The sequence below is a fragment of the Ailuropoda melanoleuca genome, chromosome 20 (assembly GCF_002007445.2).
Source record: "Ailuropoda melanoleuca isolate Jingjing chromosome 20, ASM200744v2, whole genome shotgun sequence".
Classification (NCBI taxonomy): Eukaryota; Metazoa; Chordata; class Mammalia; order Carnivora; family Ursidae; genus Ailuropoda; species Ailuropoda melanoleuca.
Genome location: NC_048237.1, coordinates 28,187,886 through 28,211,696, shown reverse-complemented (window position 1 = coordinate 28,211,696; position 23,811 = coordinate 28,187,886). Strand labels below are relative to the sequence as shown.

The following is a 23,811-nucleotide window of genomic DNA, read 5'->3' as shown; positions in this document are numbered from 1 at the left end:
CAAAGGAGGGCCCCCATTTGGGGCCCTTCCAGAGTGGATGACACTAAGAGATTTTCTGGTAAACTGTTATATTATGCCTTTAAACAACCAGAGGGAAACTCTGATAAATACCAGAGCCTACAGCGGAAATCCTGGCAAAACTGGCAGAATCCAGAGAAAGGTCATTTTTACAAGCATCAGTTCTTCTGAATCTCTGTCTATAGTGCCCAATCAAGAGAGGAAAATCAAATTTCACATTGTTCTTTCCTTTCCAAATCCAAACTCATTGTTTATTGATCCTTTTCCTCCCAGGGATAGCTATTGCCTTCCTGTTTGTCTCATTTTGCATTAACTGGGCTTGGCGTTCCGCGCACCTGGGAGCCTACTGGGATGTGCAGGTTGCTGGTTCTTTGTTTTGACCATCTTTGGGAGTGACTGGATCTTGGGAAGGGTGTGTCTTGTTCATCTTATACCCAAGGGTAGTCATTTAATACTGTCAGAAAAATCTGCTGTTTGTCCTGACCAAAAACTGATGAGATTTTTTTTTAATCTCTGTAGTCAAAAACTGGCCAGATTAGAAGCTGATATTCAGAAACTGAGAATTGTTTGTAAGGTTTTCACCTCTAAATTAAAATTAGAGCTAGGTACCAGAGGGTAAAAAGCAGGCTGAGGATGGCGTGGTTGCATGGGTAGATTAACCTATGACGTCATTCAAGTTGCAGCCATTCCTCAGGAGACAAAAAGCAACTGTCCTTATCTTACAAATCTTTGCAAAACTAGAAATACGGCCGGCCGGCCTCTGAAAGGACTCAAAGTCTTCCAACCTATCCTTTTCATCAATGCCCAAACCTCCCCCATTTATCTCAAAGGTCTTATAGCCTCTCGGGGAACTTTTGCCCGGATCATCCTCTATTCCTAAGACTGAAGAAAAACAAAAGGAAAAAAAAGAAGCTTTAAAAAAATACAAACAGCTATAGAGGCACCCTGGCTCAAAATCTAGCCCACAGCTTCCATCATGTTACTTGTCAAGGATAAATACAAATCTTCTTACAAATACTGGTTTAAAAAAAAAAAAGCTTTAGCAATCTGAGCAGATAACCTTAACTTATCCCATCTGCTAGACAAACAGTTTGGATCTAGCCATTCTTTTATAAATGAGTGAGTTCTGCTTTATCATACCCATCTCCTGGACAAAAATTTTATAGCAATAACTATAAGGTTTCCATTTGCATCTATCTTTATGTTCATATGTGTTGTAGATGTGTGGTATTTTCTATCTCAGGGTGGTATTGTCAAAATTAAATTGTAAAGAGAGCTCATTTAATTGGCTTAAAGAAAATTAAGTACTTACATAAATTAAATTCTCAGAAACATAATAGAAACGAATCCAAATAAGTTTCTAGTTCATGTGCTCTAGGATTAACCTTTAATAAATCAAAGCTGATTGAAATTTGTTGGTTTAAGTAAAACAGGCATGTTTTTAGAGTTGTCAGCGTTAAATATAATACATTCATGCTACCTAGGTTTACTGAAAGTCAAATAAGCTCATGTTATCACTGTTACAGAATTTGTCAGCAAAGAAAAATAACTTGAAGATGATGGTTAGTTGTTTGATGTCTTGTGGAATTTTCATAGTTCTCAAGAAAAAGAGAATTAAATAGATCCAAGTAAGATTAAAGTTTGCAAATAAACTTTTCAGCAATATTCATATCTACATAAGTAGTTTCCCCAAATCTTTTTTGGTAACTAAAAATCTTAGAGTTTTGCTAAATTAAATTACATAATGGATAGTCATTGAATATCTAGATCCTTTCCAAATAAGATAAAATATTGAAACATAAATTACTGAACATAAGTTTATCTACTTTTGGCTTCTTATTACAGAGAAAGTAAAAAATACTTGGACATGTTAGTGCTATATTGGAAAATTGAAAAAGGCATATGCTTCTAGAAATCATGAAATGTGCTCATAAATGGGCAAATTTAAAGAATTCAAGTATATCAGACAGTTCGTAATTGTTTACTTCTTAGTTTTCACTAGAAAGTAAGGTTCCTAAGGGTTAAGAAGTCTAATTAATATATGTAATTAAAGCCACTAAAAATAATAAGAGAAACATCTCTGTATGCCAGGAAAGTAGGATGTGTTTTCAGTAGGAGGAGGCATGACAAATGCAGATGCATTTTTTGTTGATGGAAAGAATAATTTTGTCCTGAAGTGTGGCTGGTTGTTTAATGAGGAAAAACATAGGGGCGCCTGGGTGGCTCACTGGGTTGAGCAGCTGGCTCTTGATCTCTGCTCAGGTCATGATCTCAGGGCTCCCTGGCCAGTTGGGCTCTCCACACAGCAGGGGTCTGCTTGTCTCCCTCTGCCCCTCCCCCCACTCACGTGTGCACACGCTCTCTCTCTCTAAAATAAATGAATAAATCTAAAAAAAAAAAAAAAGGAAAAACATAGGACAAAATCAGAATGTAGAAAAGAAATTTGTAGGAGGTTTGTGGAAAGGAATCTTTGAAAGGAATTTTAATGTGTGGTCAAGCTGGCTATGATTAAAATGAATTTATTTAAGAATGAGTTCTAATATAAAAAGTAAGCTGGTACAAAATTAGAATTTGTTGTCTCTGTTAAAAGGACAAAGTTCTCCCAGACTTTTGGTTTGCTTTTGATGAGATCGTGAACTTTTTTTACCTTTTAAGTACTAAATTTCCTAATAATCTGTGATACTATTTAGGTAAGTGCTTTAAAACCTTTTTTTAATAGTTTTGACAAACTTCCCAAAATCAAATTGTAAATGAAACCTTTTTGACCTGGAATATTTCAAGGGATTTGTTAAACTAACAAGGCTCATTTGATATGTAAATTACATGGGAAACATTGTCAAATAATTAATAACTAAGCTCTCTTTATACCGTAAGATGATGACATGTGTGGATGAAGTCCATTCTGCTTCTGCAAAAAAAAAGTCCTTTCATTGCCAAACTTTTGACACCCTGATGTCCTTGTAACATGACAATGGTCTACTCCTGCATTGGAAATTAAGGTGGGGAAACAAAAGGGCTGTCATACGGGACTTCTTATATCTAAATCCTAGTCAATGCTATTTCACTATCCTGAAATAACTCTTCTTTTCTCTGTCAAAAAGTCATGTTATTTTGATCTTATATATCCTTCAAGTTCCGAACATATACCAATATCTGCTTTTAAAAAATACATTCACTTGGGCAGCTGGCTGGCTCAGTCAGGAGAGCATGTAACTCTTGATCTCGGCATCTTGAGTTTGAATCCCATATTGGTCATGGAAACTACTTAAAAGGAATACATTTAACAAATATATATAACAACAAAATAATACATTCACTTATTATACTAGGAATTCAACTGTATTAGCCCAAGCAATGTTTGTCTAGAAATGTTACTTCTACACTAGTTTTGTGGACTTTACTTAAGAGTATGTAGAGCCCTTTCTTTATGTACACTTGACTTTGCTAAAAACAGAAACCTACCTTCCTTTCTTTCTTTTTCTTCCTTCCTTCCTTCTTTTCTTCCTTCTTCCCTCCCTCCTACCCTCCTTCCCTCCCTCCCTCCTTCCCTCCCTCCTTCTCTCCCTCCCTTTCTTTCACAGAGAGAGAAGACAAACTTTAACCAGTACCCCCAAGTGATCATAAATTTCAAATTACCATGTGACTTCACTATGCCCTAGACTATGTTTTCATCCGTAACTGCACTGCTTCACTTCCCTGCTTACCTAGCTTAGTGACATGGACCATTATTTTTAGCACCCCCATCATACACCCTCAACCACCTTGTCTCTCTTTCCCTCCTAGTGTATTAGTCAGAACCAATAGGATATGTATAGAGTGATATATAAAAAGAGATTTATTAGAGGAATTGGCTCATACAATTATAGAGGCCAACGAGTCCCACAATCTACCATCTGCAAGTTGAAGAGCTATGAATTCAAATCCAAAGGCCTGAGAATCGGGGTGCTAATGGCATAAGTCCCCATCTGACTTCAAAAGCCCAAGAACCAGGAGCATTGATGTCTGAGGGCAGGAAAATATGGATCTCTCAGCTCAAGCAGAAAGAGAGTGAATTCAACCCTTACCTGCCTTTTTGTTCTATTCAGACCTTCAACAGACTGGGTGATGCCTACTTATATTGGGGTTCACTGATTCGTATGCTAGTCTTTTCTGGAAACACCCTCATAGATACACCCAGAAATGTTCTACCAACTCTCTGTGTATCCTTAGACCAATCAAGTTGACACATAAAATTAACCATCGCATTTAGTAAATCCAACTCTCCACCCACTGTACATCTAGTTGAATGTGCATGGTGAAGAGCACATAAATACGTTGACTAGTCTCAATATAAATCCTGTCTATGGCTATACCACCCTGAATACGCCTGATCCCATCTGATCTCAGATGGTAAGTAGGGTCAGGCCTGGTTTGTACTTGGATGGGAGACTGCTTGGGAACGCTAAGTGCTGTAGGCTGTTAAAAAAAAAAAAAAGGAAGAAGGAGAAGGAGAAGAAGAAGAAGAAAGAAGAAGAAGAAGAAGAAATTCCTAAAACCTAACCTCAAGTAGGCCAGTCGTGCTTCTGGAGAACCCTACTGCATTTCCTACTCGAGTGGTCACACTTTCTCTTTAACTTCCTTCCCTCTCTACAAAATCAGTTCATGAACTTGCTACCCATTTCAGTGTGAAATTTTTTTTTAAGATTTTATTTATTTATTTGACAGAGAGAGAGAGCACAAGCACAGGGAGTGACAGGCAGAGGGAAAGGGAGAAGCAGGCTCCCTGCTGAGCAAGGGGCCCAATGTGGGACTTGATCCCAGGACCCTGGGATCATGACCTGAGCCAAAAGCAGATTCTTAACTGACTGGGCCACTCAGGCACCCCTCAGTGAGAAACTTTACTGTGAGAACTTCCATATGATTTCGTCACCACATCTCTCCTGACTCTGACTTTCCTTCTATTACTGCAGAGGGATTATACATGGTCCTTGATAGACAACCCTTAGCTTCCAGCTAAGGCTAACTTTTGCACCAGGTCAAATCCCCTTTCACCCACCTAAGGGCATCAAATAAGGAAATGTCCCCTCTTGCTTTTACATCATCAAATGTTTCCTCATTACTAGATCAGTCTCATAAATATGCTATAGTATTTCACATTATAAAAAGAAAAATGTGACCCCACTTCCCCCTCTAGTTACACTTCATACTGTGTTCTCTGTTTCATAAAAACTTCTTGAAGAAGTTATCTATACTCACTGTCTTCACCTCCTCTCCTGTCATTCAGTCTTGAAACCACCCCAGCCAGGATTTTGTCAAGGTCATCAGTGACTGAAAGTCTCAGACCACACTTTATTCAACCTCACAACAGCATTTGATCCATTGATTTTGTCTTCCTCTATAGCTGTTTTCTCCTCTTAGTTTCTAGGATACCACTCTCTCGGTTCTCTTTCTAACTTACTGATGACTGTGCAACAGTTTCCTTTGCTGGAAATTTCCTTTCTTTGACCTCCATATGTTAGAGTCTCCAGATTCAGCTTTCTCAATTTACCCTCATCTCTTAATGATCTCATGAAGTCCATAGCCATGTGTTATGTGCACATTGACAATTTCCACATCTTTTTTTCTCAATCCTGGCTTTTACCTCAAATTCCCAGCTTGCAGAGGGGGTAGGTGTCCAACTCCCAAACCCATTCTTCCCATTGTCTTCCCCATTTCAGTAAATGGAAAATCTGTTCATTCAGTTGATCTACTTAAAAAACTTGGAATAATTGAGGCACCTGGGTGGTTCAGTTGGTTGAGTGTCCGACTCTTGGTTTTGGCTCAGGTCATGATCTCATGGGTTGGGAGATCAAGCCTCACAAAGAGCTCCCCACTCAGTGGGGCGTCTGCTTGAAGATTCTCTCCCTCTGCTCCTCCCCTCACTTGTGCGCAGTGCTCTCTCTCTCTTTCTCGCTCCCAAATAAACATAAATCTTAGAGAAAAAAAAAACTTGGAATAATCCTCGACCCTTCTCTTGCTTTCGTACCCCAGATACAATCTATTATCAAGCATTTCTGAAATTCCACCACTTATCGCTGTTTCCATCATGTCCATCTCTCCCAAATAGCTATCTCCCTGAAGTTTTAAATAGCCTCTTAGATGATCTCCCTGCTTCCTCTTTTACCCTCTACTATGGATCCTCAAGGTAGCAGCTAAAATGACCCTGTTAGAGCATAAATCAGATTGTGATATTCCTCTGCTCAAAACCCTCCAAAGGCATCCCATCATCCACATAGAAAAGCCTTATAATGACCTCAAAGCCCTACATGATAGATCTCTAGTATCTCCCTCACCTTGTTTCCCATAACTATCCCCCCAACCTTCAGAACTAAGTTTCCCTTCATATTCCCCAACATGCTCCCACCTCACAAGCTTTGTATTTCCTGATCTCTTCAGCTAAAATGTTCTGCCCTCAGTGTCCACATGGCTTATTCCCTCACTTCCTTCAGGTCTCTGTTCAAAGATCACATTATCAACAAAGTCTTTCCTGACCACCCTACATAAAGTATCAACCTCACCCCCATCCCAAGGATAATCTGTTTTCCTTACGATCCTTTTCCTCAGATCACTTATTATCACCTAATATTTAATACACATATTTTTAAATTGTTTAACATCTGTCTTCCCTCTGGAGAATATAAGCTCCATAGGGAAACAGCCTTAGCTGTTGGTGCACTGACGTATCTCAAGCACCTAGTTCTTAGTTGCAAGTGCCCCGTAAAGACTTGTTATATGAACAAATCAATTTCTTTTTTGCATTATCTTTGTACACCTTAGTTGTGACTTGATATTCCATTACAGATATATTTTTATCATAACTTAATCTTTGTTCTGAATAAATTATACTCTTTATAGCTTTCAATGACGTTTTTATTCCTTTATTATGCTTTCAAGCTCTGAACAGTCTTTGAGCATGATCGTATATACTTTTCTCATACAACTTCAGTTTTTTCCAGCTTTATTGAGATATTCATAGTAACTATTTCTTAAATCTATCACTTTGTAGTTAATACTAATCTTGTTGAAATCTTCATCTGGTTTTGGACTTTCTGAAATTGTACTGGTATTCTCAATCTTTATGCCAGTTCTCTTTTCCCCTTTGATGTTGTAATACTTTCAATATGGATCTGTGTTTTTCTTACAATTCCCTCACTGTTTTTTGCAACTTTGCATGGGTTTTGATGCTGGTGGTAGTAAAACACAAAGGTGAAGTTGTATTTTTAAGAAGTTGTAAGATAACATGAATATTAAGGCTTCAGAGATGGGAATACCTAGGCTTTAGCCCCCTTCCACTATTTCCCAGTTATGACCTTTTATCTTTTGTAAACAACATACATCTATAAATCTGTTTCTTCCTTTACAAAATGAAATAGATAATAATTCAAATAAAACAGGATGATGTAGGTAAAACATTTAATACAATGATAAATTTGAAGTATTCATCATAAACTTAACAAAATGGAAGGTCATTAGTAAGCAGAACACATTTAAGACATTACCTTATTTGAAGCATATCATTAAACCAAAGGAATATTTATAAGCAACACATGCACAGGATCATTCTAGGTCCTAGAGGATACCTTCAACTCATAGGGAATGAGTTGAAACCAAAAGTGTAACAAGGGTAAGAGGTGGAACATGGCCAGCAATAAATATTTGTTGTCATTGTTTCTATTGAAATAAAGATTTTGTGTAATGTACTGGAACACTTCCCATTTTCCTTTGAGGGAATGTGTTAAAACATAAGTTATTCAACATAGAAATTATACAATCTATAACTTTGAAATCTGAAATTATTTGTGTGTGATGTGCAGAAAAGAAGGCAGACCAGATACAGACTACAAAATCTGATGGAAAATGTTATATCTACTTAGATAATTATATTGTCCACTTAGTTTTTAACAACTTAGCTGATGATATCAAAAGATAAGTCTTCTGAACAATTAAAATGGAAATAGTTTCCCTGGACAAATGTCACTTTAAAAATGCAGTAGTAGGAGAAAGGTAGGTTTTTCAAAACAATCAGCTTCCAGTAGATATGGAAAGTAACAAATGGAACCAAATCATAAAATAGGTCTTCTTATAACAAACACTAATAACTTCCAAAATGATATATACAAAATATCTCCATGAAAAGTGGTCCACATGTAGGAAGAGAGGATATTTTAAGAAAATGGTTAAGTTAAAGGAAGTGTGTAAAGCTCAAACATATTAAGCATCCAAAGCCTTGTAGACACCAGAGTTCAACAGAGGAATGAGAGGAAAGCAGAGACATAGGTAGAGAAAGTTTGTCTTTCGAGATGGCCAAGAGAAGTGTGTGATAACCTCCCACTTTCTGGCTGACTTGTTCATCTGCAGCAAGTATGACAAAGTTGTTTCACAAGTCCCATCCCTTGTGCTGCAACCCTCCACTCGGAGGTTAACTCAGAAGATTATAAGTTCCCACAGAAAATGGAGGCTATACTTACACTGCCTCCAGCTGATGGAGCCTGGAACTAACACTGGTTGGAACACAGACAACATATTTAACCATCTGGAGGATGTAGACTTTGAGGGATTGCTAACAACTGGAAATATAAAGAAGCAGAGCAAGACTGGGAGCTCTGGCTTACTTATTTTTTTTTAATTTTTTTTTTTGAGTCCTTCAAACAGTATCCAAAAATGTTTTGCTTCTTGCAATGGCAGAGTAGGCCATTTTTAAACTAACCCTCCTACTAAAAACAGCTAGGAAAGTTAGATGAAAGGATTTTTTTTTGAGAGAGAGAGAGAGCAGGGGTGGTGGAGAGGCAGAGAGAATCTTAAGCAGGCTCCATGCCCAGTGTGGAGCCCAACACAGGGATTGATCTCACGACCCTGAGATTGTGACCTGAGTTGAAATCAGGAGTTGGATGCTTAACTGACTGAGCCACCCAGGCATCCCTGAAATGTCATTTTTTTAAATCCATTGAAAGGCATTGGAGGGGGCGCCTGGGTGGCACAGCGGTTAAGCATCTGCCTTCGACTCAGGGCATGATCCCGGCGTTATGGGATCAAGCCCCACATCAGGCTCCTCCGCTATGAGCCTGCTTCTTCCTCTCCCACTCCCCATGCTTGTGTTCCCTCTCTCTCTGGCTGTCTCTATCTCTGTCGAATAAATAAATAAAATCTTTAAAAAAAAATTCTCTAGAGAGAGGATTATAAAATCAAAATCTAAGAGAGGAGAAAGCCTAGAGAGTAGTGTAGCACTTAGGGATGCTTTTCCAAATCTTCAGTTTCCAAAAACAACATCCGAGGGTATGAGTAGCTGAATAAAGACTTCGTGAGGACTCACTCAGACCCCCAGAAATGACATAAAGATTATTTTAAGATAAAAACATTTGAGATTCAACAAATGCAGAAAGAACCTTTCCTGGAACTTCACTTATTTGACTAAAAGCAGAAACTTCAGAGACTGCTATAAATTCCCTTTTCAGGATAGGTCTGAATTCCCAGGAGAAAGACCAAGAGTAAACCTACCATAAATCTTTCCAGGGGAGTTTCAGTGTCATGAAGAATACAGAAAGACCACTGGCACCTGCATAAACAAACATCACAAAGTTTCTTATCTCTCATTTGTTCTCCTAAAACCCATTTGTCTTTCCTAAGGAAATCTATTTGTTCTTTCTATAGCCTTTTCTCTCCACTTCCTGCCTCCTACTATGTTAAGTATGGAAACCCCAAATTCTTTTATTTTCTTTTTTTGGGGGGACTTTATTTTATTTATTTATTTAGTTAGTTAGTTAGTTAGTTATTATGATATGTTAGTCACCATACAGTACATCCTTAGTTTTTGATGTTGTGTTCCATGATTCATTGTTTGCATATAACACCCAGTGCACCATGCAATATGTGCCATCCTTAATACCCTTCATCGGCCTAGCCCATTCCCCCACCCCCCTCCCCTCTGAAGCCCTCAGTTTGTTTCCCGGAGTCCATAGTCTCTCTTGGTTCATTTTAAACCCCAAATTCTAAACAACCCCTTGGGTTTACTCATCACTAAGTATGTGTAATCACACATGTATAGATATCAAGTAGAGAGTTGAATATGTAAGTCTAGAATTTGAAAGAAAGATCAAGGCTGGAGATACAATTTTTGGAATTATATAGACAGAATTTAAAACTATGAGACAGGTGGAGATCACAAAGGGAGTGAGTGCAGCTAAAGAATAGAAGATGAAGAATTAGCAGTGAGTCAATCCAAGACAGAAAAGCAGGGAGAAAGGGAGGAAGGGAGGAAGGGAGGAAGGGAGGAAGGGAGGAAGGGAGGAAGGGAGGAAGGGAGGAAGGGAGGAAGGGAGGAAGGGAGGAAGGGAGGAAGGGAAAGGAAAGGAAAGGAAAGGAAAGGAAAGGAAAGGAAAGGAAAGGAAAGGAAAGGAAAAGGAAAGGAAAAGGAAAGAAGGAGGAAGGAAAGGAAAGGAAAGGAAAGAATTAAGAAAACCAATAAAAGAGAAAGAGAAGGAGCAACCAGTGAGTGAGCAGTGTTCTGGTAGCCAAATAAAGAAATGTATCAAGAAGTAAATAATCAATCAAAAGGTCAAAAAGATTAGTACTGACAACTAACCATTGTATTTAGTAATGTGGAGGCCACTAATGGCATATAAAAACAGTTTCTGTGGAGGCAAAGAGAGAAGGATGTCTCAGGCTGAGGTCAAGGGAAAAAATGGATGAAGATAATTGGGGTAAAGTAAGAAGAAACAATTCTTTCAAAGATACTGTGGCAAAGAGAAGCAAAGAAATGGGGCTGTAGCTAGTAGGATGAATGGGATCAAGAAATGAATTTACCTTCTTTTTCATGTCTGGTCTTGAATATTTAATTGATAGTGAATTTGTGATTTCATTTAAAAAAAAAAGCAGATCTATAGTGGACCCAGATAAGGGAAGTATCAGAAACAAACTTTATAATAATTATGATTAATATATTCAGGGAATCATAACACAAGACAGAATTTTAACAGTTAAATACAACTATTTAAAAAAAACCAGGAAATTCTACAACTGAAAAAAATACAGTAAATCAAATTAAGAACTCTGTGATATGTTAATTTTAGATCAAATACAGGGGTTCCATATCTGTTAATAAACAAGTAAATTTCTATCATACCAACCATTTCAGAAATAATGACTCTAAATGCTAGACAAATTATAAAAACAACTATCTGTAGGCACCAAAAGAGAGTGACCAAAAGCAGGCACATTCTGAAGGAGAGTCAGCACTTGGAAGAAGGGACTTGTACCAAGTGAGTTTTTCATTTTCACAATTTCTAGCTAAAGAAGAGGCGCCACTCAGATCCTTGTGCAATGGCTAAAACTCCAACAGAAAACCTGCCACCTTGCTGTGTAAGGAGCCAAGGGCAGAATTTAGAGCAGCCGCAGCAACCCTGAAGCGAGGAGAGAATCCCAGGCAAGAGAGAGCAAGAGGGCAGACACCCATTCTAATTTAACTCCTGCTTTTCCTCTATTATCAGCATGTATTCCTAAATTTAGAAATTCCAAAAGTGAATGTGTGCCTGCCTCAGTGGGCTTCAGAGAACCTGCAGACTGTACTGTGTCTCATGCCGGACTGCCACGAAGAGCCCCTGATCAGGAGTGGTACATAGTGCCGCAGGGGGCGGAAGTAGGCAGCCCTGTCTCTGAAGCCATTGAGAGGCAAGAGAGAGGACCACCAGAGAACCGGCGCCGGAGCAAGGATCCCACAGGAGGTCCCCAGCGTCCCTTCCCCAACTGCTACAGTACTGTCTCTGACCCCTTCCTCATCCTCTCTCTTACTCCAAATTTGAAGACTTGCCTTTTTGGCATCAACAATCACCAATGGCTTGGAACACAAGAAGAGCCAATTTCACTGGTATCCACTAAAATGAAGCTTACATAGTTTAATAGTACCAGTTAAGGGCTGGGAAATGTATTGTCTTTTCTTTTCCCATAAATATAGTAATACTCCTACCATATATGGTGGGAATGAAAATTTTCTATGCCAAACCATGGACTGCCTCACATAATAATTTATAATAATAAGTAATGTTGATTGTGCTGGGCACAAGTCTAAATGTTTCAAAACTATTTAACTATTTCACGTTCATAGCAACCCTATGATGTAGATATTATTTTCCATTTTACACACAACAGAACTGAGGCATAGAGAGGTTAAGTGATTTATACAAAGTCGAACTACAAATTTTTAGCAAGTAGGTAGTCTGAATTCACAGCTAAGCTTCAAAATCCATGCTCTTAATCATCGCACATGTAACTTTTCATGGGATTACAAGACCCTTCACTAAAAAATGGAAAATGGAAAAGTGAAATTTCGTACTAGTGGACAATACAAGATTATAGATTTTTTAAAATTTTTTACAATTTTTCCCATTGATCAACACCTGCATTTTGTACAATTCTATGCCAGGTTAGAAAGGTAGAAAGCAAGAAAAAAGCTGAGGGACACAAAAGGAAGTGCTAGAGTTGGAAAGGCAGTCTGAGTTTTATGAGTTTAGTTTTTATCCAAATTAATAAAGAGCTATGGAATGTTAGTATGAAGAGACATTTTGAACTGGCCGAAACTGAACATATTAAAAAACAATGTTTCCACTGGAAAATACATTAGGATTTGCAAATACAGCTTAATTTTTTATAATTAAACTAATTGGTAACCCAGGCATAACTGGAGGACGTAAATCAGTATTAAAACATAAGTTTTGCCTCATTTGTTTGTGTAAATGTGTAGAGTAAATCTTATATTCTCGTGAATAATTTATGTCTTATACATTCATTTGGACATTTGGCACACTCTTTGGCCCAAAGAACCTCAAGGAAAGAAGTATTTACAGATTATCACAGAACCTACAGAGACTTGAAAACTGTTACCAAAAAGACTTTGATTGGTCAGGTAGTAATAGTTGGATTTGATGTACACAAGACTTTTTATTAGTGAAGTGATTCTTACTAAGCCTGCAGAAAAATGTAGCATACAATTAAGAGAACCAGGACATACAGACAATATCAGTCAAGGTACATTGTGCCTTTTTTGCAACTTAGATTTGTGTGGAAACTGGGTAGTTTCGTTGGGATAAGCAACAATGTTGGAGATGGAAGACATGTTGCCGGTGCCTTTTCTAAAACACAGTTCTGCTTATGTCATTCTTCTGAGTAAAGGCCTTGCTGATCTCCACTTCTTGCATAATCAAGCCCAGTTCCTGGGATCCAAGGCCATGTCCCAGCGGGCACAGCCCACACTGCCCCACTCACTAGCAGTGACACCTGAAACCTCTCCCTTAACTCTCCCAAGCTTCAGCTACCTTAGCCCTAAAATGGGTTCTCACTAGTGCCTGCCTTGCTTGGAGCTTGTGCGAGTCAAGGGTCTTCTCAGGAAGACAGGAACCAGCTAGTGTTCTGAACAAGAGGAAATGTAATGAGGCACTTGGGGTAAACAGGTGAGGGAAGGGCTGAGGTCAAACAGCGGGTGGTAAGGCCACCCAGAGGTTTGTGACAATGGAAAGCCGCTACCACTCCTGGAAATGGAGGAATGTACTCTGGAGCATAGCATCCAGCCCCACTCTGGAGTACCTGACCATCACACAGAACTGGGGAGCAGGCCACGAGCAGGAGCTGGGGCCAGAGCGGAGATGCAGCTGCTGTCAATGATCAGAGACAGTGAGAGAGAGAGAGAAATATCCTGACTTCCCTCTCCCTCCTTTCTGCTCCCTCACCGGTGTCTTCTTTTGAACAATCTCACTGGCCACCAGTTGGCAATGGAACCTGGGAACTGTAATCTCCTATGATAGGAAGCAGAGCCAGGGGAAGGGAGGGAATGGATTAAGAACAAAAAGCAAATGACCCTTAGTGTGGTTGGAAGAACAAAATGCAATCACCCTCAAAGCCTTTGGCCCCATGGCTAAACATAGTAAATACTCAATAAACTGTAATTGTTAGGAGTATTTTTTTGCCTATTTTTTGTTTTTTAATAATAATATTCAATGTGATATTGAGATACAGGCCCATTTTTTCCACTTTTTATTGAAGTATAATTAACACACAATGTTATATTTCAAGCATACAACATATTGATTTGATTAAATTCTATTACTCAATGGTCACAATTACTCAATGGTCGCCATAAGTGTTGTCACCATACACTGTTATTACAGTATTACTGAGTCTATTCCCTATGCCATACTTTTCATCTCTGTGACATTTATTTTATAAATGGAAGCTTGTAACTCTTAATCATCTTTATCTACTTGCCCATCCCTGCCACCTCTGGCAACCACCAGTTTGTTCTCCACAGTTAAGAGTGGTTTTGTTTGTTTGTTTGTTCATTTTGCTTTTTAGATTCCACATATAAGTGAAATCATATGGTATTTGTCTTTCTCTGTCTGACTTATTTCACTCTGTATAATACCCTCCAGGTCCATCTATGTTGTCACATGGCAAGAGCTCATTCTTTTTTATGGCTGAGTAATATTCTATTGTAGCTACCCATCTATCTATCTATCATCTATCTATCTATCTATCTATCTATCTATCTATCATCTATCATCTATCTATCTATCTATCTATCTATCTATCTTTCTATCTATCTAAATATCTAGATGTTTATCCATTCATCTGTGGATAGACACTTAAGTTGCTTCCATATCTTGGCTATTGTAAGTACTGTGATAAACATAGGGGTGTGTATATCATTTTGAATTAGTGTTTTCATTTTCTTTGGGTAAATAACCAGAAGGGGAATTACAGGGTTGTATAGTACATTTACTTTTAATGTTTTGAGAAACTTCTATGCTGTTTTCCACAGTGGCTGCACCAATTTACATTCCCACCAACAGTGTAAGAGGGTTCCCTTTTTCCACAGCCTCACCAACACTTGTTATTTCTTGTCTTTTTGATACTAGCCATTCCGAATGGCATGAAGTGATATCTTGTTGTGGTTTTGACTCGTATTCCCCTGAGGATCAGTGATGTTGAGCATCTTTTCATGTGTCTGTTAGCCATCTGTGTGTCTTCTTGGGGGAAAAAAAGTGTCTATTTAAGTCTTCTGCCCATTTTTTAATTGGACTGTTTCTTTTTTCAGTGTTGAGTTGTTAAGTTCTTTATATATTTTGGATATTAACCCCTTATCAGATATATCATTTGCAAATACATTCTCCCATTCACTTGACTGCATTTTTGTTTTGTTGATGGTTTGTTTCCTTTGCTGACAAAAACTTTTTATTTTTATGTGGCCTCAACTGTTTATTTTTTGCCTTTGTTTCCCTTGCCTGAGGAGACAGAGCCATAAATGTGTCAGGTCTCACATTTAGGTCTTTAATCCATTTTGAGTTTATTTTTGTGTATGGTGTAAAAAAAGTGGTCCAGGTTCATTCTTTTGCATGTAGTTATCCAGTTTTCCCAGCACCATTTATTGAAAAGACTGTCTTTTCTCCATTGTTTATTATTAACTTCTTCGTCATAGATTAATTAACCATATAGGTGTGAGTTTATTTCTGGGCTCTCTATTCTGCTCCATTGATCTATGTGTCTATTTTTGTGCCAGTCACCATACTGTTTTGACTACTATAGCTTTGTAGTATATCTTGAAATCTGGAATTGTGATACCTTCAGCTTTGTTTTTCTTTCTCAAGATTGCTTTGGCTATTCAGGGTCTTTTTTGGTTCCATACAAATTTTAGTACTGTTTGTTCTAGTTCTGTTAAAAATGCTGTTGTGTTTTGATAGGGATTGCAATGAATCTGTGGGTTGCTTTGGGCAGTATGGATGTTTTAATGATATTAATTCTTCTTAATTTCTCTTTCTGCTATTTCATTTTAGTGTATAGAAATGCAATGGAATTCTATATATTATTTTTGTATCCTACAACTTCACTGAATTCATTTTATCAGTTCTAAAGTTTTTTGGTAGAGTACTAGGGTGTTCTATATATAGACTCATGTCACCTACAAAGAGTGAAAGTTTTACTTCTTCCTTACCAATTTGGATGTCTTTTATTTCCTTTTCTTGTCTAATGCTGTGGCTAGGACAGTACTGTGACAATGCTGTGTTGAATATAAGTGGCAAGACTGGACATCCTTGTCTTGATCTTAGAGGAAAACTCTCAGTTTTTCACCATTGAGTATGATGTTAGCTGTGGACTTTATTATGTTGAGGTATGTTCCTTCTAAACCCACTTTGTCAAGAGGGTTTATCATAAACATACGTTGTATTTTGTCAAGTGCTTATTCTGCATCTATTGAGATGATCATATGGGTTTTGTCCTTCCTCTTGTTAATGTGATTTATCACACTGATTGATTAGTAAATATTGAACGACCCTTGTATCCCTGGAGTAAATCCCACTTAATCATGGTGAATGATGTTTTTGATAGTGTTAAATTCAGTTTGCTAATATTCCACTGAGATTTTTTGTATGTACGTTCATCAGAAATATTGGCCTGTAGGGTTTTTTGTTTGGTTTGGTTTGGTTCTGTTTTGTTTTGTTTTGATTTGTTTTGGAAATGTCTTACTCTGGGTTTAGCTTCGGGGTAATGCTGACCTTATAGAATGAATTCAACAGTTTTCCTTCCACTTTCCCATTTTTTTATCAGATGATTTGGTTTTTTGGTGTTAAGGTGTGGAAGTTCTTTATATATTTTCGATATTAACCCCTTATCAGAAACATCATTTACACATATCCTCTCCAATTCAGTAGGTTGCCTTTTTGGTTTATGTATGTTTGTTGGGAGGGTTTTTTTTTTTTAAAGATTTTATTTATTTATTTGACAGAGATAGAGACAGCCAGCGAGAGAGGGAACACAAGCAGGGGGAGTGGGAGAGGAAGAAGCAGGCTCACAGCGGAGGAGCCTGATGTGGGGCTATCCCATAACGCCGGGATCACGCCCTGAGCCGAAGGCAGACGCTTAACCGCTGTGCCACCCAGGCGCCCCTGTTGGGAGGGTTTTTTAAATTATTAATTCAATTTCATTACTAGTAATTCATGCGTCCAAATTTTCTATTTCTTCTTGATTCTGCTTTAGGAGATCGTATGTTTCCAGGAATTTATCCACTTTTTCTAGGTTGTCTGATTTGTTGGCATGTAATTTTTTCACAATATTCTCTTATAATTCTTTGTGTTTCTGTGGCATTGGTTGTTATTTCTGCTCCTTTATTTCTGATTTTATTTATTTGAGTCCTCTCTCTTTTCTTCTACATGAGTCTGGCTAAAGGTTTATGAATATTGTTTATCTTTTCAGGCAACCAGCTCTTGATTTCTTTGATTTTTAAAAAATTTTTAGGTTTTAGTTATTTTTGCTCTAATATTTTTATGTCCTTCCTTCTACTAGCTTTGGGCTAGTTCTTTTTCTAGCTCCTTTAGGTATAAGGTTAGGTTATTTATTTGAAAATTTTTCTTGTTTCTGGAGGTAGGCCTATATCATTATAAACTTCCCTCTTAGAACTGCTTTTAGGGGGACGCCTGGGTGGCTCAGTCAGTTAAGCGTCTGCTTTCGGCTCAGGTCATGATCCCAGGGTCCTGGGATTGAGTCCCACATGGGGTCCCTTGCTCAGCAGGGAGCCTGCCTCTCCCTCTGCCTGCTGTTCCCCCTGCTTGTGCTGTCTCTCTGACAAATAAATAAATAAAATCTTAAAAAAAAAAAAAAGAACTGCTTTTAGGGGTGTCTGGCTGGCTCAGTTGGTAGAGCATGTGGCTCTTGATCTCAAGGTTGTAAGTTCGAGCCCCATGTTGGGTATAGAGATTATTTAAAAATAAAAAAATTAAAAACCTGCTTTTCCTGTGTCCCAAAGATTTTGGACCATTATGTTTTCATTTTCATTTGTCTCCATGTATTTTTTTATTTCCTCTTTGAATTCTTGGTTGACCTATTTGTTGTTTAGTAGCATCTTATTTAACCTCTGTGTGTTTGTGTTCTTTCCAGATTTTTTCTTGCAATTGATTTCTAGTTTCATACTATTGTGGTCAGATGCTTGACATGATTTCAATATTCTTAAGTTTATTGAGACTTGTGATGTGGCCTAACATGTGATCTATCCTGGACAGTGTTCCATGAGTCCTTGAAAAGAATGTGTATTCTGCTCTTTTTGAATGGAATGTTCTGTATGTGTTTGTTAGATCCATCTGGTCTAATGTGTCATTCAAAGCCACTGTTTTCTTGTTGTTTTTCTGTCTGAAGCATCCATCCATTGATGTAGGTGGAGTGTTAAAGTCCCCTACTGGTATTGTATTACTGCCAATTTCTCCCTGTATGTCTGTTACTGATTACTTTACGTATTTAGGTGCCCGGTTAGGAATATTATTAGTGTAGATTTTCTAGCTTCAAAGTGTGAACCCGCTTTTCCAATCGCTGTAGGCCCCACACCTGGACACATGTTATTCACTCTGCCAGGGAGGTTCTTTCTCTTTTTTTTCTACCAGTTGACTCCCAGAGTATGTGAGTAAGGGTTAGAGCTCCCTCAGGACTCCAGCCTGTTCATAGGAAAAGGTCACAGCCTGGGCCTGCTGATATTGTTCAGTCTTACTGTGGCTGAAGACCTTGGTCAAGCACCACCTGGCAACCAAATGCATTGCCATACCCAGGATTACTCAGAAAAGCCTTTCCCTTAAAGTTACCTGTGATTCTCCCTAGACCAGGAGATACTTGGCCTTCAGAAGGTATCATTCTGGTGTGTGGTTCTCCTTCCTTCCATCATGACTTCCCAAATTTAGCTCAATTCTGTCTAATTCCACTTAACACTCAAGGAAGGGGATAGGCAGAATAGGGAAGGGTTACTGTTGTGGGCAACAGGGTCTCGTTCCACTAGGCCCCCCCTCAGGAAGCATGTGAAACACACTCCAAACTTCCCAACAGAGGACAGGAATTTGAGGTTTTAATCCACCCATTCCCATTTCCCACTGATGAGGGGGTCACACTTTGGGGTAACTTCCCTGATCATATAGATTATACCAGGTCTCAGGATTGGCACTTGAGTGACCCTGGTAGAATCTTTAACAAGAAAGACTTAACAGGTACAATATTGTTGAAGCATTTATAGAGTACTTTAGAATAAAATTATTAAGTATAGATTATTATTATATTTGTATTCTATTGCTACTATGATAAATTAATGCAAATTTAATTACTTAGATAATACAAATTTATTATCTTAGGGATCTGTAGGTTAGAAGCCCAGCACAGGTCTCACTGAGCTAAAATCAAAGTATCAGCAATGCATTCCTTTCTGGAAGCTCTGCAGAATAACATTTTCATTATTTTCTCCAGCTTTTAGAAACTATATCTGCAATCCTTAGCACATGGCCCCTTTTTACCATCTTTAAAGCCAGCAATGTTCCATCTCTCTCACCATTTTTCCATAGTCATGTCTCCTTCTGAGCACAGCTAGGAACGTTCTTCTCTTTTAAGGACCCATGTGATTGGATTGGGCCCAGCTGGATAAACCAGAATAATCTCCCACTTCAAGGTTCTTAACCTTAATTACATCTGCAAAGTCCCTTTTTCCATGTAAGGTAACATATTCACAGGTTCCAAGGATTAGGACACGAACATCTTTGGAGGGTCATTATTCTGCTTCCCACAATTATATAAAAATTTTTGCAATATTCTTATTAATTGATTTGATAAGCCGAAAGTATAAGAATATATGAACAACTTTTGCATGTGTGTTTATCTATTTAGAATATCTCTGTAGACTGATAAGCAAAGCACCAACAATCTACCGTCGCTGGTGGGGGAAAGAGTTCAGGCAACCCCCTCCCAAAATGAGTTTCCTAACAACCTGAGTGTCCCTAGCCATCCCCCCACGGTATGCCTCCCACAGGGAACACAAATCAATGTATCAGTCTCTGCCACTATTATTCCACCCAGTTCAGAGTTGCCTAATAGACCCAGAATCAAATTGGTCTCCCTGGGGCCCTCCCAATTATCCGGGGTTCTGTATTAAAGCAATCTCTGCTGAAAACTATAGCTTCAGGGTGTTAAGTCTGGCGATACAGACCATACTTATGAAAAGGCCTTGGATATTCTGTATTGCTTGCCCATATGGCTATAATGTGCCCTAGCCATGCAGCACTGTAACGTTTTAAGTAAGAAACACTCCAGCAGGATTTAAAAATAATTTACTAACATGTTACTTAATTGATAGCCTTGAATTAAAATGACTAAATATATGCATGGCTTAGAAATTACTGTGGCAAATACTTTTTCTCAATTGATTTATATTAACATTAATTATGGATCATTCCAAGCAATTTGGATTTGTGGTTTTATTTTCTTCCTGGATGCATATTAATTTTTTATCTCAACTGTTTTGATGCCTTTCATTGAGATAAGTTCTTTTTTACTGTTGCTGTCATTCTTTTATTCTGAAAGACTGTGCTCCAGAGAGCAAATATAAATAAAAGTAGATTAATGCCTTATTCATTGTAGTAGTTACCATTTCAAGATACCAATTTCTCTATTCATTGTTGTAACAGCAGCTATAACAATTCCAAAATCCATACTGGCTTGACATTTTAGAATTTCTTACTCAGGTCAGTTCTAAGCAGTAATGTGAGAGAGAAGGAGAGGTTCTGCTCCACACATTCCTTCAGGGTCCAGGGCTGTTGCAGGGTTTACCATCTTTACCACAAGGTCAGCTAGGGCATAGACATCCAGGAAAAGATAGAGGAGGAGATTTCAGAGGTTTTTTGGGTCAGGAGCAGAAGTGGAGTACATCACGTATGCCCTCATTCCACTGGCAAGAATTTGGTCCCTGGTCACACCTATAAATGTGATAAAATAAAAGCAGTCTTCAGAATTCTATATACTGATTACAACCATGTATATTCAAAGGTTCATGGGAAAATAACAGATTGTAGAAAAAGCACTAATAATTTAAAAACAGTTATAATAATAATGATCATTTAATAGGTGCCTGAGATGGGCAAATTGTTAACAGCTTTATACATATTATCTGTAAATCACCAGTGGATGGGACAGATATGAGTCAATTCTGGCCAATGAGATATGGGGAAAGTGAGCCAGGGTACTTTCTTCCACATACAAAGTAGAGACTTTTGAGGAGAGGGTCCTATTGCCTTTCTGCTCTGGATATTATTATATGAGGCATTATTTTTGACTTCAGGGGGCCATGACGACCAGCTTAATAATGAAAAAAAAATATACTCAAGTTGGTAAAGAAAAAGTAAATAAATAAATAAAAATAGAGCTTGGACCCCTGATGACATCGCTAAACTGCTCATCGGTACTCCAGTAGCTTATCTTCAGATTTCTTTTTAAGTGATATAATTTCATGCCTTTATCTCTTAAGCCACGTTTGGTCGGGTGTTTTGTACTTCCGCTGAAGATAATCCCAAACCATACTTTATGTTTCCTTCACAAGCCTCATAGTGAGCTCCTAAGAAGCAGAACTTGGGTACAAACCCATGTTGCTGTGGCTCTGAAATCCAAGAACTTTCTACCACAATACAGTGAAATCAAGGCACTCCCTACTGCCCTCACTACCTCACACATATGCTCTAGTAGAGGAAAAAGAGAATTTGTGCTTTTGCTGCAAATTATTTTCTACATACACACACACACACACACACACACACACACACACACACACACTCGGGCTTTCAGCAGCCCTAGCCAACAAAAGCCATTTGCTTCTTACTCCTTGTGACTCTCAGGTGCCTATCAACTTCCTTCATTAATTTGACAAGGGATTTTTCTGCTGCAGGTGTTTATAAAATGTCTGTAAATATTATTCCTTCTTAGCATGTCTCTAGATACAGCGATCTCGTAGGTCAATGCTTGACAGAGGAGTGGTATTTCCCAAAACAGGTCTTTTTCTGGATTTGTTTCTGACTGCAAATCACTTGGTTTTGTCAGGTTCAATGAATTTTACTTGAACCTTCACTTCATTCAATGTATTAAATCACTGTATACATGTTTGTGTTTGAAAAACACTTTCTCCAGTGCAGCCTTTTAGTTCCATTTGATATTCTCCAACTGTTTGCTTTAAAAAGGAAACAATCTGGGGCACCTCGGTGGCTCAGTCAGTTAAGTGGCCAACTCTTGATGTCAGCTCAGGTCATGATCTCAGGGTCCTGGGATGGAGCCCTCTGAGGGACTCTACACTCAGTGGGGAGTCTGCTTGAGATTCTCTCTCTCCCTCTGCCTCTCTCTCTTTCTCTTTCTAAAATAAATAAATAAATCTTAAAAAAAAAAAAAGGAAACAATCTGATAGAAATCTAAAATGGTGGCAGCTCTTTCTGCTCCTGGGTCCTGTCCTTGTGCTTTAATAAAAACACATTTTTGCACGGAAGGAAGGAAGGAAGGAAAGAAAGAGAGGAAAGAAGGAAAGGGAAGGGAAGGGAAGAAAAAGAAATCTAAAATAGTAACAAGTACATAATTGAAAAACTGTCCGTACTGCCAAAATCACCTTCGGGCAGACTCCTACCCACGTTGTGTCTATGAAACACATTTTTCACTTTTTATCTTCTTTATGACTACATAAAACAAACTTCTTCCCTCTGTTACAGGACTCTTTTGTTCCCATTTAGTTTCTACTCCCACTTAACTAGAACATGAGAGGTGAGAGGCATAGAGGCCAGAACATCACGTAGAGAAGATATTATTTCACTCATGTGGGAAAAAAGGACACTTTGTTGTTTAAGTCCAATGTGTTAACCTCAAGGAGATGCTTTGGAGGGCCCCATCTAAGGTTAGAAATTGTGTTGGGTATTTTGGGTGTATGGGGGATCTAACACCGTGTGATGAGCTTCTATGTATCTTCTGCCACCACCTATTGTAGCAGAGAAGCCACGGTAAAGGTGAATTCCCCACATATAAAAGCATGTCCTACTCTTGAAAAGAGCAATCAAACCCCTGCAACCAAACAGTCTACAAAAGGGGAAGGGCACATGGGAACTTTCTGTCTCTTCCCTCTGAATCCAGGGAATTAACATGTACCCTCAGTCTAAAACCCAATATTGTAAAGTAGAAAGACGATTTAAGTTTGTACCTTATGTTCTGTCAATGAAACCCAATCATACAGAATGAGAGAGAAAAACAATTCTTACAAGATGAAATAAAAAACCTCAGAAAGAATCAATGGAAAAGAATTCAAACTAAGAATTTGGAAATCCAGCTTTTAGTTCCTGCTCCATTAGTAGCAAGTGATACATCCTTAGGGAAAATACTTAACTATTCTGTCTAGTCTGTTTTCTCATACGTCAAATGATGGTCGTGATAATAACAGGTTCCTACTGTACTTGATGGTTGTAAGGTGCTTTTACATACTTTGATGTAACAACCCTGTGAAGTTGGTTAGACAAATATTATTATCCCCATTTTAGAGATGAGGAAATCAGAGTTTAAGTGACTTGGCTGAATTTTATGCAACTAGTAAATTGTAGGGTGATATTCAAATGTAGGTCTTCTAAGTCTAAAACCAATGGTCTTTCTTCTAAGCCCTATTAGCAGGAAGACCCCTAACATGATTCAAAATCTATGATGCTGTAAGCAAATTTCCAAAAAAGTGATATTAAATTATTTGTGTGTATTTACAGAGATTAAGTCCTTGGTTTTCATTGTCTTGTTTTTACCTATTTTATTCTTAGGACAAAGGCCATAGAAGTAAAATGAGAATAAGCTGATGTTCAGAAATAGGAGACGGGGTTAAGTAATTACATAGAGAGAAGTGAGAGAGATAGTAATGACACGTTCAGAATACGGCAGGGAGTTGTTGAATGTTTCCAAATAAGAATTTTTTTAAGATTTTATTTATCGACAGAT

General features: G+C 38.2%; 1 pseudogene; it reads left to right on the top strand.

The window, feature by feature from the left end:
- The first annotated feature begins 4,356 nt into the window (after positions 1-4,356).
- On the top strand, positions 4,357-4,475 carry LOC117797302 (annotated as a pseudogene).
- Positions 4,476-23,811: the final 19,336 nt, after the last annotated feature.